The sequence below is a fragment of the Dipteris shenzhenensis genome, chromosome 9, assembly GCF_047967505.1.
Source record: "Dipteris shenzhenensis isolate YYH24624 ecotype China chromosome 9, Dip_SZ_1.0, whole genome shotgun sequence".
NCBI lineage: Eukaryota > Viridiplantae > Streptophyta > Polypodiopsida > Gleicheniales > Dipteridaceae > Dipteris > Dipteris shenzhenensis.
In genome coordinates, this window is record NC_141604.1 from 418,321 (window position 1) to 430,440 (window position 12,120).

Below are 12,120 nucleotides of genomic sequence, written 5' to 3' on the forward strand. Positions count from 1 at the left end.
TTTGAAGCATCTACAGGTGCTATTCTCATTGAACAATCTTTATAGAGATGTTCTACCATAGCCACTACACAATGGAACATTGGTAGCGATTATAGTAGTAACTGGCGATGCATTATTGTGCCTGTATGGAAAATCCTTATAGTAATGAGGTCCTGAACATCCATAGCATTGGACAGGTTGTCCCGCTTGTGCCATTTGTGGACACTCATTTGCCTTGTGTGGTCCATTGCATTTGGAGCATTGGATCAGAGGTCTTTGAGCCATGTTATTCATATCCCTAGCTTTTGCGTTGACTGGTGCTGTCTCATATACTAGGATATAATGTTCACCCTAAACAACATAATGACTGAGGTAGCTCATGTATTCGCTTTCCTCTGAAGTGGATATTAGTTGTTCAGCATATGTTTCCATGGTTCCTGAATCTACTTCCATCCAATCTTGCGACATCTCTTCCACCATCACTTGATTCATTCGAGTGATCCTTGATGGAGGGTTGAGGTCCTAAGATTGGTGGTGGTAATGGCACATTCTGTGCTTGATATGGTATTGGATTAGGATTGGTAGCTCCTTGAATCATCTGAGTGGGTTGTAGTGGTGGAGCCGGTAGTGCTAATTGTTGCGGTCTCGGTTGATATGTCTGTGTTTGCACTGGGGGAAACATTCTAGGGTATCTGCATTGGAATTCTTCATGGTTTCCCCATCTAGCACAATGTCCACACCACAAGGCTGGTGGTCGAGCACGTAGCCTTGGACACTCATTAGATGGATGATTCCATGAGCACACACTGCACCAAACCATATCACATCTTGGATACAAATGTGCATCACCTTGGTTATCTCTATGAGCTGCATTTTTTGTTTGAGGATTCAACCTCGCCACTATAAGATCCACTAGCTCATCGATGTTCATGTCCTTGGCTTCCTTGGATTGCTCCTTCGAAACTCGGGATGAACTCGCATTAGGGTCCTTGGATCCCATTATCGAGGGTATAGATGTTGTAAGTGTCTCGTCACCCTCTCTCATGTTGTCTCCTAATCTGATCGCTTCTTTACTGCATGCTTCGAATGATGCTATATTTAGTACAGTAAGTTGATCATGCAATTTTAAACTTCTTTATCCCAATAAGAATTGAGGTAAGAGTTGCTTATCACTGAGCCTTTCATGAGGCTCACACCTTGCATTTAAGTGTTTGATCTTTGCAATGTAATCTCTCAAGGAATCCTTGCCCTATTTAACTTGGTTCAGTTGGTTTACAGGACTCCACTTTGGGCCTTTTGGAGAATACTCCAAGATGAGAGACCCTCGCAAGGTATTCCATGTGTCCTTCTCTTTGGGCTTAAGAGCACGATACCATGCCCTTGCCTTGCTGTATTCCAAAGGCTCCTATCTTGTCACCGTCAGAGACATCTCCAAAGGCAGCACACACTTGCTCGAAGCATCCAACATAGGTGATTGGATCACCTTCTCCTTGGAATTTCATGATTAACTTGGCAATGGCTATGGACCTATTTCTAGACCCATGATTATGTTGGAACACTAAAAGGAAAGAGTAGAGTTGACACAAATTCAGAATACTTGCTTATGGAATGAAGAAGAGTGAGGTCCTTAAGTAGGCACCTCATACAAGCTCACTGACATCACTGATGACCTCAGAGCTCCACAATCATCTCCTCAATCTGCTCCTAGATTCTCTCAATCATCCTATGTGGCTCTCCACCACCTAACTGTGCTTGTGGGCACCTAACTGTGCCTCTAGCACTCACACATAGAAACATAAGGTGTGCCTGAGGCATACACCTTGAGATATCCCAACAAACCCCCCCTCAAGGAAATGCCTCAGGCTATGTCAAGGATACATCTAGTCTCTTTCTCATGCCATCTCATGGTGGTCAAGGATAAATCTATGGCTAGGTTCTCATGCTAGCAAGAGTTCCCTTGGGTGTAAGGCAAACAAAAAGGGATACAAAAAGACCTTCCAATGGTTATCTCCCCTACATGTACATGCACACAATGTCTACAAGAGGTACCATGGAACAAAAACATACACATGGCCTACATCATAAGGTGACCAGAGGTGTTTACAAAACACACAAAACACAATAGTTTATTTTCATTCATTTTGGAGGACTATCCAAGCTGAGTACCTTGACATAAAAAGAGAGATCTGGAGCATACATAGAGATGTGTTTAAAATGCATAATCTTCAAAGGATGCCTCATCTTGTGGAGACTCATGAACTATAAGTGCATTTTCTGTCTTTGCTTTGTTTCTGCAAAACTTCTCATTATGGTTGTTCTTGCCACAGTGCTTACATGGATTAATTTTGAAGCAGTCCTTTGAAAGGTGATTTGTCTTTGCACAGTGATTGCAAGGGGTATACTTGCCCTTCTGGAATTTTACAGCATAAACAGTGTCATTGCCTGTCCTAGTGTCATTGCCTTTCCTGAGCTCCATATGCCTTTCTTCTTCTTGGAGAGCAGAGATAATACCTTCAAGATTAGGATTAGGAAGATTTTTCAAAGTGGTAACTATGTGATCATAATCTTCAGGCATACTCTTAAGTAACACTGCCATAGCATCATCTGGAGAAATAGGAGAGTTGATAGAAGCTAATTGAGTCATAAGACTCCGCATATAGTTGACATGAGCTGCCAAAGTAGTACCACTAGCCATCTTCAGTTCAAAGAAAGAGATTTTAAGTGATAGTTTAGAGATGTGAGAGCTAGCACCAAAAATCATGTCTAGCTTCTGCCAAGCTTCCGAAGGAGACTCCAAGTCAGAGATATGGTGTATGTAATCATCACCTAGAGCAAGAGCAATTATACCATATGCTTTTTCTTCTCTAGCTGGATCCCTTGTTGGTTGTGTCGGTGTTGAAGATTCTCTAGCATTGGAGGCTGTAGAAGCAATAGGAGTGGGTTTGACAAGTCCCCATAAGTTCTCCCTCATTAATGCAAACTTCACCTTCATTTGCCATGTATGGAAGCCCTTTCCATTGAACTTCTCAAGGTTAAATAGAGTAGCCATGAGAGGGTCTAACCCAGATATTGGGCAGTGTCTTTCTCTCTTACAAGGCAAAAACAATAACTGAAAAGACTTCTTCTTACATGCTTCACAGAGGTGGCTTAAAATGAGTACTTTCCAATCAAAAACAGGTCTAACAAATCAAAGCAAAACTGAAGCCACACTTGTATTGATGCTATTGAAAACTTCAAAAGCTCAGAAATGCTAGAGTAGCATTTTATGTAGCATCATCTTCAAAACTTGTCCAAAACTGTCAAAAATGAAAAGCTGAACTTGGAGGGCTTGTAGCTCACTCTTCAAAGCAAGGAAAAGAGGGCTTTCTGAAGTAAAAGAAAGCTCATATACCAGAGAAGGTCTAGCACAGAGGTTGGACGAAATGGTGTGCACTTTTGCCCGGGAGAGTTGCTATAGGCTGAAACTGAGTTTTGACGATTTCTCCCTCGTTACTAAACCAAATGACCTGAAAAATGGCTCAAAATCTTTGTCTTGAGGTCGCCCATGTACTCCTAAGAGGGCTCAGGCAATGGCAGAGCAGGCAGGGAGTATTGAGCAACAGAAGAAATTTGCTCTTTGGAGAATGGCAGCCACCACAGACGTTTTTTCTTCAATTGCTTGCAGGTGGAAGTTCACCCATACTAGAGGAGTTTCCAACTCAGAGGGTTTGGGCAATGGTAATTTGTAGGTGGAGAACCAAGCTCTCAAAGATTTTGGGAAGAAAGAGGAAAATGGAGAAGAAGAAGATGAAGAAGAAGAAGATGATGTGGCAGAAATGGGCTCAAGGGGGATCAAATGGCTCTGATACCATGTTGGAACACTGAAAGGAAAGAGTAGATTTGACACAAATTCAGAATACTTGCTTATGGAATGAAGAAGAGTGAGGTCCTTAAGTAGGCACCTCATACAAGCTCACTGACATCACTGATGACCTCAGAGCTCCACAATCATCTCCTCAATCTGCTCCTAGATTCTCTCAATCATCCTATGTGGCTCTCCACCACCTAACTGTGCTTGTGGGCACCTAACTGTGCCTCTAGCACTCACACATAGAAACATAAGGTGTGCCTGAGGCATACACCTTGAGATATCCCAACAGATTACTCTAGCTATAGGCACTGCAGTTGGTGTTGGCGCCCCCCTTCCTATGGCTTGCACTAATGCTCTCAACGCTTCATCCAAAATTGCCATCTAATGAATAGGAGGTGGCTACAGATATGGCATTGGCGGTTGGCCTGGATATGGATATGATGGTTGTTGTGAACCATATTGTTGTTGTGGTGGACTCGGCCTTGGGTATTGTCTCCCATTTGGATCCACATAGTAAGATGTACTTGGCACATCATTAGGTGGGTTTACCGTTGGATAAGCTGGAGCAAATGTTGGTCCGATTGTCACCAAGTTAAACCTTGGTGTTGGCCCTTGATATGCCATAGTCATAGTTGCGGGTCATGGACTTTGAGGTCCTCCTTGGAATTGTGGTCGTGGCCTAAGTGGTGGGGGAATTCTTTAAGCAACTACCTCTGGCTGTTGCATTTTTGGGTATGACTGATAGTCTCCTCATGGCTTGGATGGTCCTGCTTCCAAATCAAATCGAAAGGTGGGTCCTTCCCTGACATGCAAGCTCTGAGACCTAAATCTGTTTCAGAGGGTGGTGTCATCACCCTTGCAATATTTTATGTGACAACAGGTGGTTTTGAGGTCACTATGTTTGTACAAGCAAATGGGTTTACATTTTTTGTGTTATCAAAGAGTTGTGCTCATGGGTCAAACCTTCCAAAGAAATTGGTTATGGCCACATAAATCTTATTGGAGGTTGACTACATTGGGGACTGAGTCCCTGAATTTGGAGCAATGGATACTTAGATATCATTTTGGTTTTATGTGTTATCTTCCATGTTCAATGTTTCGTCTGTACTTGAGTCGTACTCGAAAAATGGTCCTAGTAGAGATGACATGCTATTCAAAGAAGACCTATCTCTTACGAATATGCTTGGGCCCAAGATGGCCTCTAAGTTAATGTTGGAAGCACTGCCTTCCGGAGCAACTTCAGAACCTAAGATTCATCTGGATCTAAGGTGCATGTATAATTTCAAACTTTAGTGTTATTTCAGACTTGTTGTGGGTCTACGAGCCTAGACAATGTCACTCAAATGCTGTTCAGTGTAGAAGTTTATTGCAGCATGGTGCAATGCCATAATGCAACGCCCTGACTAGTCTAGCTTAGTGCAACACTCTGTTTCATCAAGTCAACTAGGCTCAGGCAAAAATAAGGTTTTCCAGGTAAGAAGTGCAAGTATGAGCAAATCCTAATGTGATAATTAATGCAGTGCATTGCAATAATTAATGCAGTGCCCTAGATTGTGTGACTTGGACTGAATCACTGATTGAATTTGGACTTTTCGTTCAATGTTTTGTGTGTGTTGTGCAAATTTCAGGATCATCAGATAAGAATATTAATTCAACGTGCTGCATTAATAGACGATGCAATAACCAGTTTTGATGATTGTTCTGAAGTCAATTGAATGTCTATTTCTGGGTGGCAATATTTTTTGCTCAATTTTAGTCCACAAATTATTGCAGCACGCTGCAAAAACCTTGATAGTCTGTGCATTAAATTTTGTCTACAGTGGTAGGTGATAGCTGTCAGTACTGCTGGGAGCTAATGCAGCAGCCTAGAACACTAATGCGGCATGCAAGAAACCTATGGAGGGCTTAGGAGAAGTAAACGAGACTCTATGTGAGAGCCTATACAAAGAGCAAAAGCAAAACTAAGGCTCTAAGGCCTTCCATCGACTTCAGCCGTTGCCATCTTTGAGCGCCCACGTTTTTCAGCAACACCAAGGCGAACGGGCTTCCATGCTACAACAACCCTTAAATTCAGTGCCAGCAACTCTCTTCATGCTACACCCTCAATAAGCTGCCACCAAGAGCCTTGACTGCTCACCGCCATGCAAAGGAGCCATGCTCTGTGTAACCAGTTGCTCATGACTCCTACCTGCTGCTGCAAGCCCAACTTCCATGGCCTAAGCTTCATCAACGACCAGTCTCTACAACAACTAAGGTATCCGCCTACAACGACCTTCTCATAACAGAGCCTACGCTCCACAGTTGGGCTCCTACTCTCCTACGTAGCAACGGCTCCAACAATTCATATGACGGCGGGCTCTTGCATCATGGACGACTCCAACAATAGCCTACACGACTCAGTGCTCAGCTCCTTTTGATTTGTTTTTTGCACTTTTCACTCAAATTTTTTAATGTTTTGAAATCTGTGATGCATATATGCACAATGTAGTACTAGCCCTATTCTAACTTCCTATAACAAAAAAGAACACAAAAAACGCAAATTTCTGGGTGAAATGATTCTTGACTCTTTTTTTTACCCCAAGCTCATTTTTGAGAGCAAATCTCCTCCAAATGCAGCATATGATAGGTCGTTTTAGATTCCAAGGACTTATCTAACATGGATCTAACCTCTGAATGCATAAAAATCACACAAAAATTCTCCCACTGGCCACTTTTCTTCACTACTCTCCTTTTGCAACCAACTAACGGTTGTAAGGGGTAAAAGCAAGGAAAACAAAAGCACAAAAAAAAGCAAGGTTGGACTTACCTCCTCGGCAACGGCACCAAGGTTGTTAAGCTCCAAGTGAAGACTCACGTGTCGTGGGAATGAGAAGGAAGCATGAGCATGGTGAAAGGGGAATCAATTCATAATGTAGCAACAAGTGTAGGGAGACGGAGACAATGGACAACAACAACAACAAGTTGAAGGAAGCTTGATCTCACTCTATTCCACAAAATGAAGAATGAAGACCAAAGTCAATAGACTTTGCTTTTATACAAGGACCTTTTGAAGGGAGGTTCAACACACATTTCCTTACTATTCTTACTTCCTTCCTTTTTCACTCAATTGGCCCACAACCTATTACAATGAGTCACACCAAATAGATAGATAAGGTAGAGCTATGTTATAGGGTGTAACACTTAGTGTATTTGAATTGTGGTGGATTCACCATGGCAGGGACCATGGGAATGATTGGAAAAGTTGAAAGAGTTTGTTGCATGCTACCCCCTTGAAACGTGTCGATGCACCTAAAAACAACATCCTTGGATGTAAAGCGCAAAAAGATTTGGGAAGAACGAGGGAATTCAATTCTCACTAAGAGAACAATTCCACTTGAATAGGAGAAGATGATTGATAGTGACGAGGCGGCGGTGTGCATTCCGCCCTCTATTGTTCCACCACCTCCTACGTAGTGTCTTTGTCAGCTAACTGAAGTAGTGCTCCTCCAGTTGTTCCCATGGATGGTGCGAGTGATGACATCAAATTGGCTACGTGGTAGGTACAATAGGATTAGGTGGACCTTGCGACCTCGTGTGCATGCGTATCATCAAGGGTGCACCAAGTCTCGCTATGTACAGCTTGCTGAGTTAGATTGGACCCACAGTTTGGATTAATACATACAAGGTGTCCAGGCGAGGCTTCACATTTGCATGAGACTTGGGATCCTCCGCCTTGGTGGACTTGATGTCCAATTGGACCTTGTTGATTTGGTCTTAAAGATAATGAATGGTTTCGTAGCACTCATTGGGCGTAAGCATCGTGGGATGCGAATAATTTGTGTGGCGACTCCCATGCAAAAGGTACAGTTATGAGAGGTCATCAAAAGTAGGAAAGACCCACCTCAAGAATATTTCATGCTACCGGTGTGACAGTCATAACGCTTGTGGTCGCCAAAGTGTAGTGCCCATACATCAAGACACTATAGGAATAGTACATATATATTATGCTGAATACTGAAAATGACTATCATAGACCAAAGAATGATAAGGTAGCATATATTTATACGTTATAGACAAGATTTGAAAAAATTGCGCATATGCTTGTTTACAAGTAAAACATCATACTGAGCTTCAAGAATCATCATCTTCCATCTATCTTCTTGATACATGGAGTAGCAGTTATATGCATGAAGATAAGAGGCGCGCATAACTGCTCTACGATTGCATGTAGATGTGACACATGACATCTCTGCATAACCAATCACTAAAGTACTATTCACATCTGACTAATACTACCCCTAATAGGGGCACAAAGCAAACTTTCTATTACAACTTTGCACAACAACAAACACTAGGCATACACAGTCAAAAATGGCGACTTCTCGTAAGTGCCTTGTGGATGACTAGGGCTAGCGAAGCCGGAACCACACAAGTGCAAGACGGGGTCTTGGAGGGGGGAAAATATATCCTACAAATGCAAGTGCTAGCACATACATACAAAGGTCATCGTCATTGTAGTACTGCACTCCTACCGTCATACCACTAGCTACCGTATAAGTCTACCTGTCACCTAAGTACGGCCACAACAGAAAGAGGGAGGGGAGAAGGGTCTTAATACCACATTCGGCATGCAAGTTGATGTACTCTTTCCTATCATGTGCATGCATTCATGTGGGTACTTAATGTGTCCTATCAAGTGACATGTATGGTGGACGAAGGTCTCAATTCAAAGCAAATGTTTCCTTTCCATTTCCAATGCCTAAATGCATGCAGTCCCCTGGTGTGTCGTGCCTTGTTTTCCATTCTAGTGCACAATAAACCTTCATTTTATCCATACACCCATAATGCCTTTAAATTCAGCATTTGTTTTCGTTTGATTCCATTTTCCAATTTATCACAAAAATATGATCATTGCCATGTCACTAGCCTGCACTAGTCCAAAATACAGAACAAGTACCACATAATTATTTTATTATTTAAATTTAAAAAAACAAAGTTTTGGAGCTCAAAAAACTAGCAATACTTCCATTTCACTATTTCCCATTCTGACATTCCAACCTGCCTGCAAATGGCTGCCATACTGGGTCATTAGAGCTTGAAAAAAACACCACAAAGGGGCATATTTCCATGCCTATAGGCTAAAGTCTCTTCACACCTACCCTTGGGCATGAACCTTCGCAAATGCATTAACCAAGGCTGAAAAAACAACAAAGAAATGAAGCTCTTTCATGTCTGTTACGAACAGAGAATACGAAATGGAGAAGAAGACACGCTTTATGGCTTCGTACCTATTATGCCCTCTCTCCCCTGCAATTAGGACCACTCTAGGTTGCCTACGGGGTGCAAGAACACTCACTTCAGCCCTCCTTCCAGCCTACAGTCGTCCACTTTTCTCTCTTGGAAGAGCTCCCTCCATGAAAACATCATCATGATTGCCTCCTCCTCCACGGGTTGCTGAATAGCAGGTAGCAAGTGATAGGGAGCTCTTTCCAGGCTTAGCAATGAGGTCTGCAGGCTCTCCTTCCTCCCCACTGGCTGAAAAACGTCCTTCTTCTTCTTCCATATGTAGTTTTCCTCAAAACCACCCATGAAGATGCAAAAACCACCCACAAGTTGCCCAATCCACCCACCCCAAACCACCTTTTTGGGGTTCAACCTCATCTTGACATGTGGCACCCCCTTATCCACGTCCCCATCTCCCTTTCTTGCCCTCTCCTTCACCTTGACATCCACCCTAAACAAATGCAAATTCCGCAACCTTGTGGCCCACTTGAAGCCCCACAAGATAGCCACCAGTCCGGCAATTAAAAAAAACTTAGTGGCATCAAAGTTTGACAACCCCGAGCTAGTCCATACTCCGTGGTGACAATATTTCGGCATACCTAGAAATAGTAAATAGCCCAAATAAAAGTCACATCCCCATGATATACATCATCACCCTGGCACCTCCGCAAGTACCATATGCAACAAAAAAACTAGTCAAAAATTCGAGAATCGACATGTGTGCCGTAGGCCTGGAAGATCCCGTCGCAAAATAGGAACCGTAGCCCAGATCGAGATGTCGTCAAAAGGGAACCTCTAGTGCTCCGCATGTACAAGACTGCTACCACAAAAGCCCCATCACTGGAACCACCGATACGGCAATAATCCCACTACTGCTGCATAAAAAAGTCATGGTTGTGGCACCATTTTCCGCTACAAATCCCAGCAAATCTCCATACCACCAACTCTGATCCAAATGCAATAAACACAAGAAATGATGCCCTCAGCATGCTCCATAAGGCCATCAGAAAAGCCCCATCATTGCTGCTAATTTGGTGCCACTAAATTAGAGATTTGCCAAATTTAGCAGGATCCCTGCTACATACAAATCCTTAAAAATCTCCACATCCGTAGCGCAGATAATGATGCAGTAAAAAGCCAAAATGATGCCCTCTAGATTTCTACAATGCTATCATAGCATCCTATGACATGCATTTAGCTGGCTAGCCAAAATAGCCCAAACATCCTGCAAAATGCATGAAATCCATGTAACCACTGCCAGTAAAAGCCAATGGCATCCAAGACAAACATTTGTGATATCCCAAGCAAATATCATCTGCAAGACCATCCGGTAGCACATTGAAGCATCAATAACAGAAGCATCGATAACATCACATAACACCCTCATGTTCACTGCACAAAGATGGCATCTAATGCACCCCAACGGTAAGACGTATATTCCACAGCATAGCATCCAATAAACACATCCTTTTTTACACCATGATACCTTGCATACCAACTATGTCACCCTAGAAATAATACAATAACATCATAGCATGAACCAATAAACGCATCTGCTACCAAACATAGCATCAACCCATTGGCATAGGCATCAAATCAAAACTGAATCCAACATCACATCACTACAGATAAACCGCTGCATCCATGGCCTAAGTGATCCATAGGCATAGCATTCTCAACATCATCATCATAGCCCTGTAAGACATATCCAAGCATATCCATGAAGCAACGTGCCTCCTGCACTGCCAAATATCATTGCATCTCCCCTAGCCACATGCTAGGCACTCGATCCACCTTGGTGAAATGGTAACCATACCATGTCATGATACCTGTATGCTCACGAGATGCTCACCAAAACTCCAAAACAAACAAGATTAGTAGCAGAGAGCACTAAAAATCCACAAATAAACACTGCATCCTATCAATCAAAAGAAAAAATCAAAAATTGACCCCAACTAGGCTAACCCTAGCTACCACATATATTCACCACTAAGAGAATTCACATCTTTGCGAATTGAAAAATCAATCATAGCACACAACTAGTCAATCAACAAACAATCCTGCAAGACTCAGTGACTATGGAAGCATGGCTCAGAGGCGAATCCCCTTGCAATACAACAAAACAACACACCATAATACAAACAGGAAAACAGAAACACAATGTTCATACATAATAGCACAACGTCATCACTCAATCACATGATTCATGCCGTACTGGATAGCATAACTAAACCACAGTTCCAAAAAGGTTGCTGCAAAGAAAAGCACTAAAATAATTCCATCTTGAAACCAAGTAAGATCTAGTCCTAGCCAAAGCTTAGCCAAGCTATGTCTAAGGTTATGCCCTTAGTCTCTAGATTTGCTTGTCATTCATTGATGCCAAACCATCATTTTCTCTTCTCATAGGAAGTCAACGAGTAAGCTGGAATTGCTCCTTTTTTCCATAGTTCACATGATCTGATTTTCCTCTACATGATTCCAACAAGATCCCAACCCAAGAAGACTAAGGCATTGGTCTCAGGCTCCTAAGATACCCAAGTACCTACCAAGAATCTTACATGGCACTGATCATCTCATGAATCAACTATGCTACTTCTTCAGTGCTTAAATCCACTTGATTATTTATTTATTTTTTTCTCATAGTGTTTTCTCTGAAACCAAGGTCCCACCCCTTAGAAACCAAGGCATCGGTCAAGGAAAACCAACTTCCCAAGGACCTACCAAGTATCCCTAAGGCGACAGTTATCTTCTTGGCACAGTCTTGGCACATTCTTTCCATTGAGCATCCTTCCCACTCATAGCTCACCTATCAGACTAGAATATGAAAGTTCAACAATGGTATCACTCAAGACTTAACTAAAGTACTTGGCATACTCCCTCGACATATCTTGAATAAACTCTAAGCAAACCTAAAACTACTTAGCCTCTAGGTCGGAAATGGTTTAGTAATTCTCCAGCTAGCATTTGTTCATGAAGTGTAATCCAGCTATACATTCCAGTAGCACTTACGCCATTCCACACTGCATCCA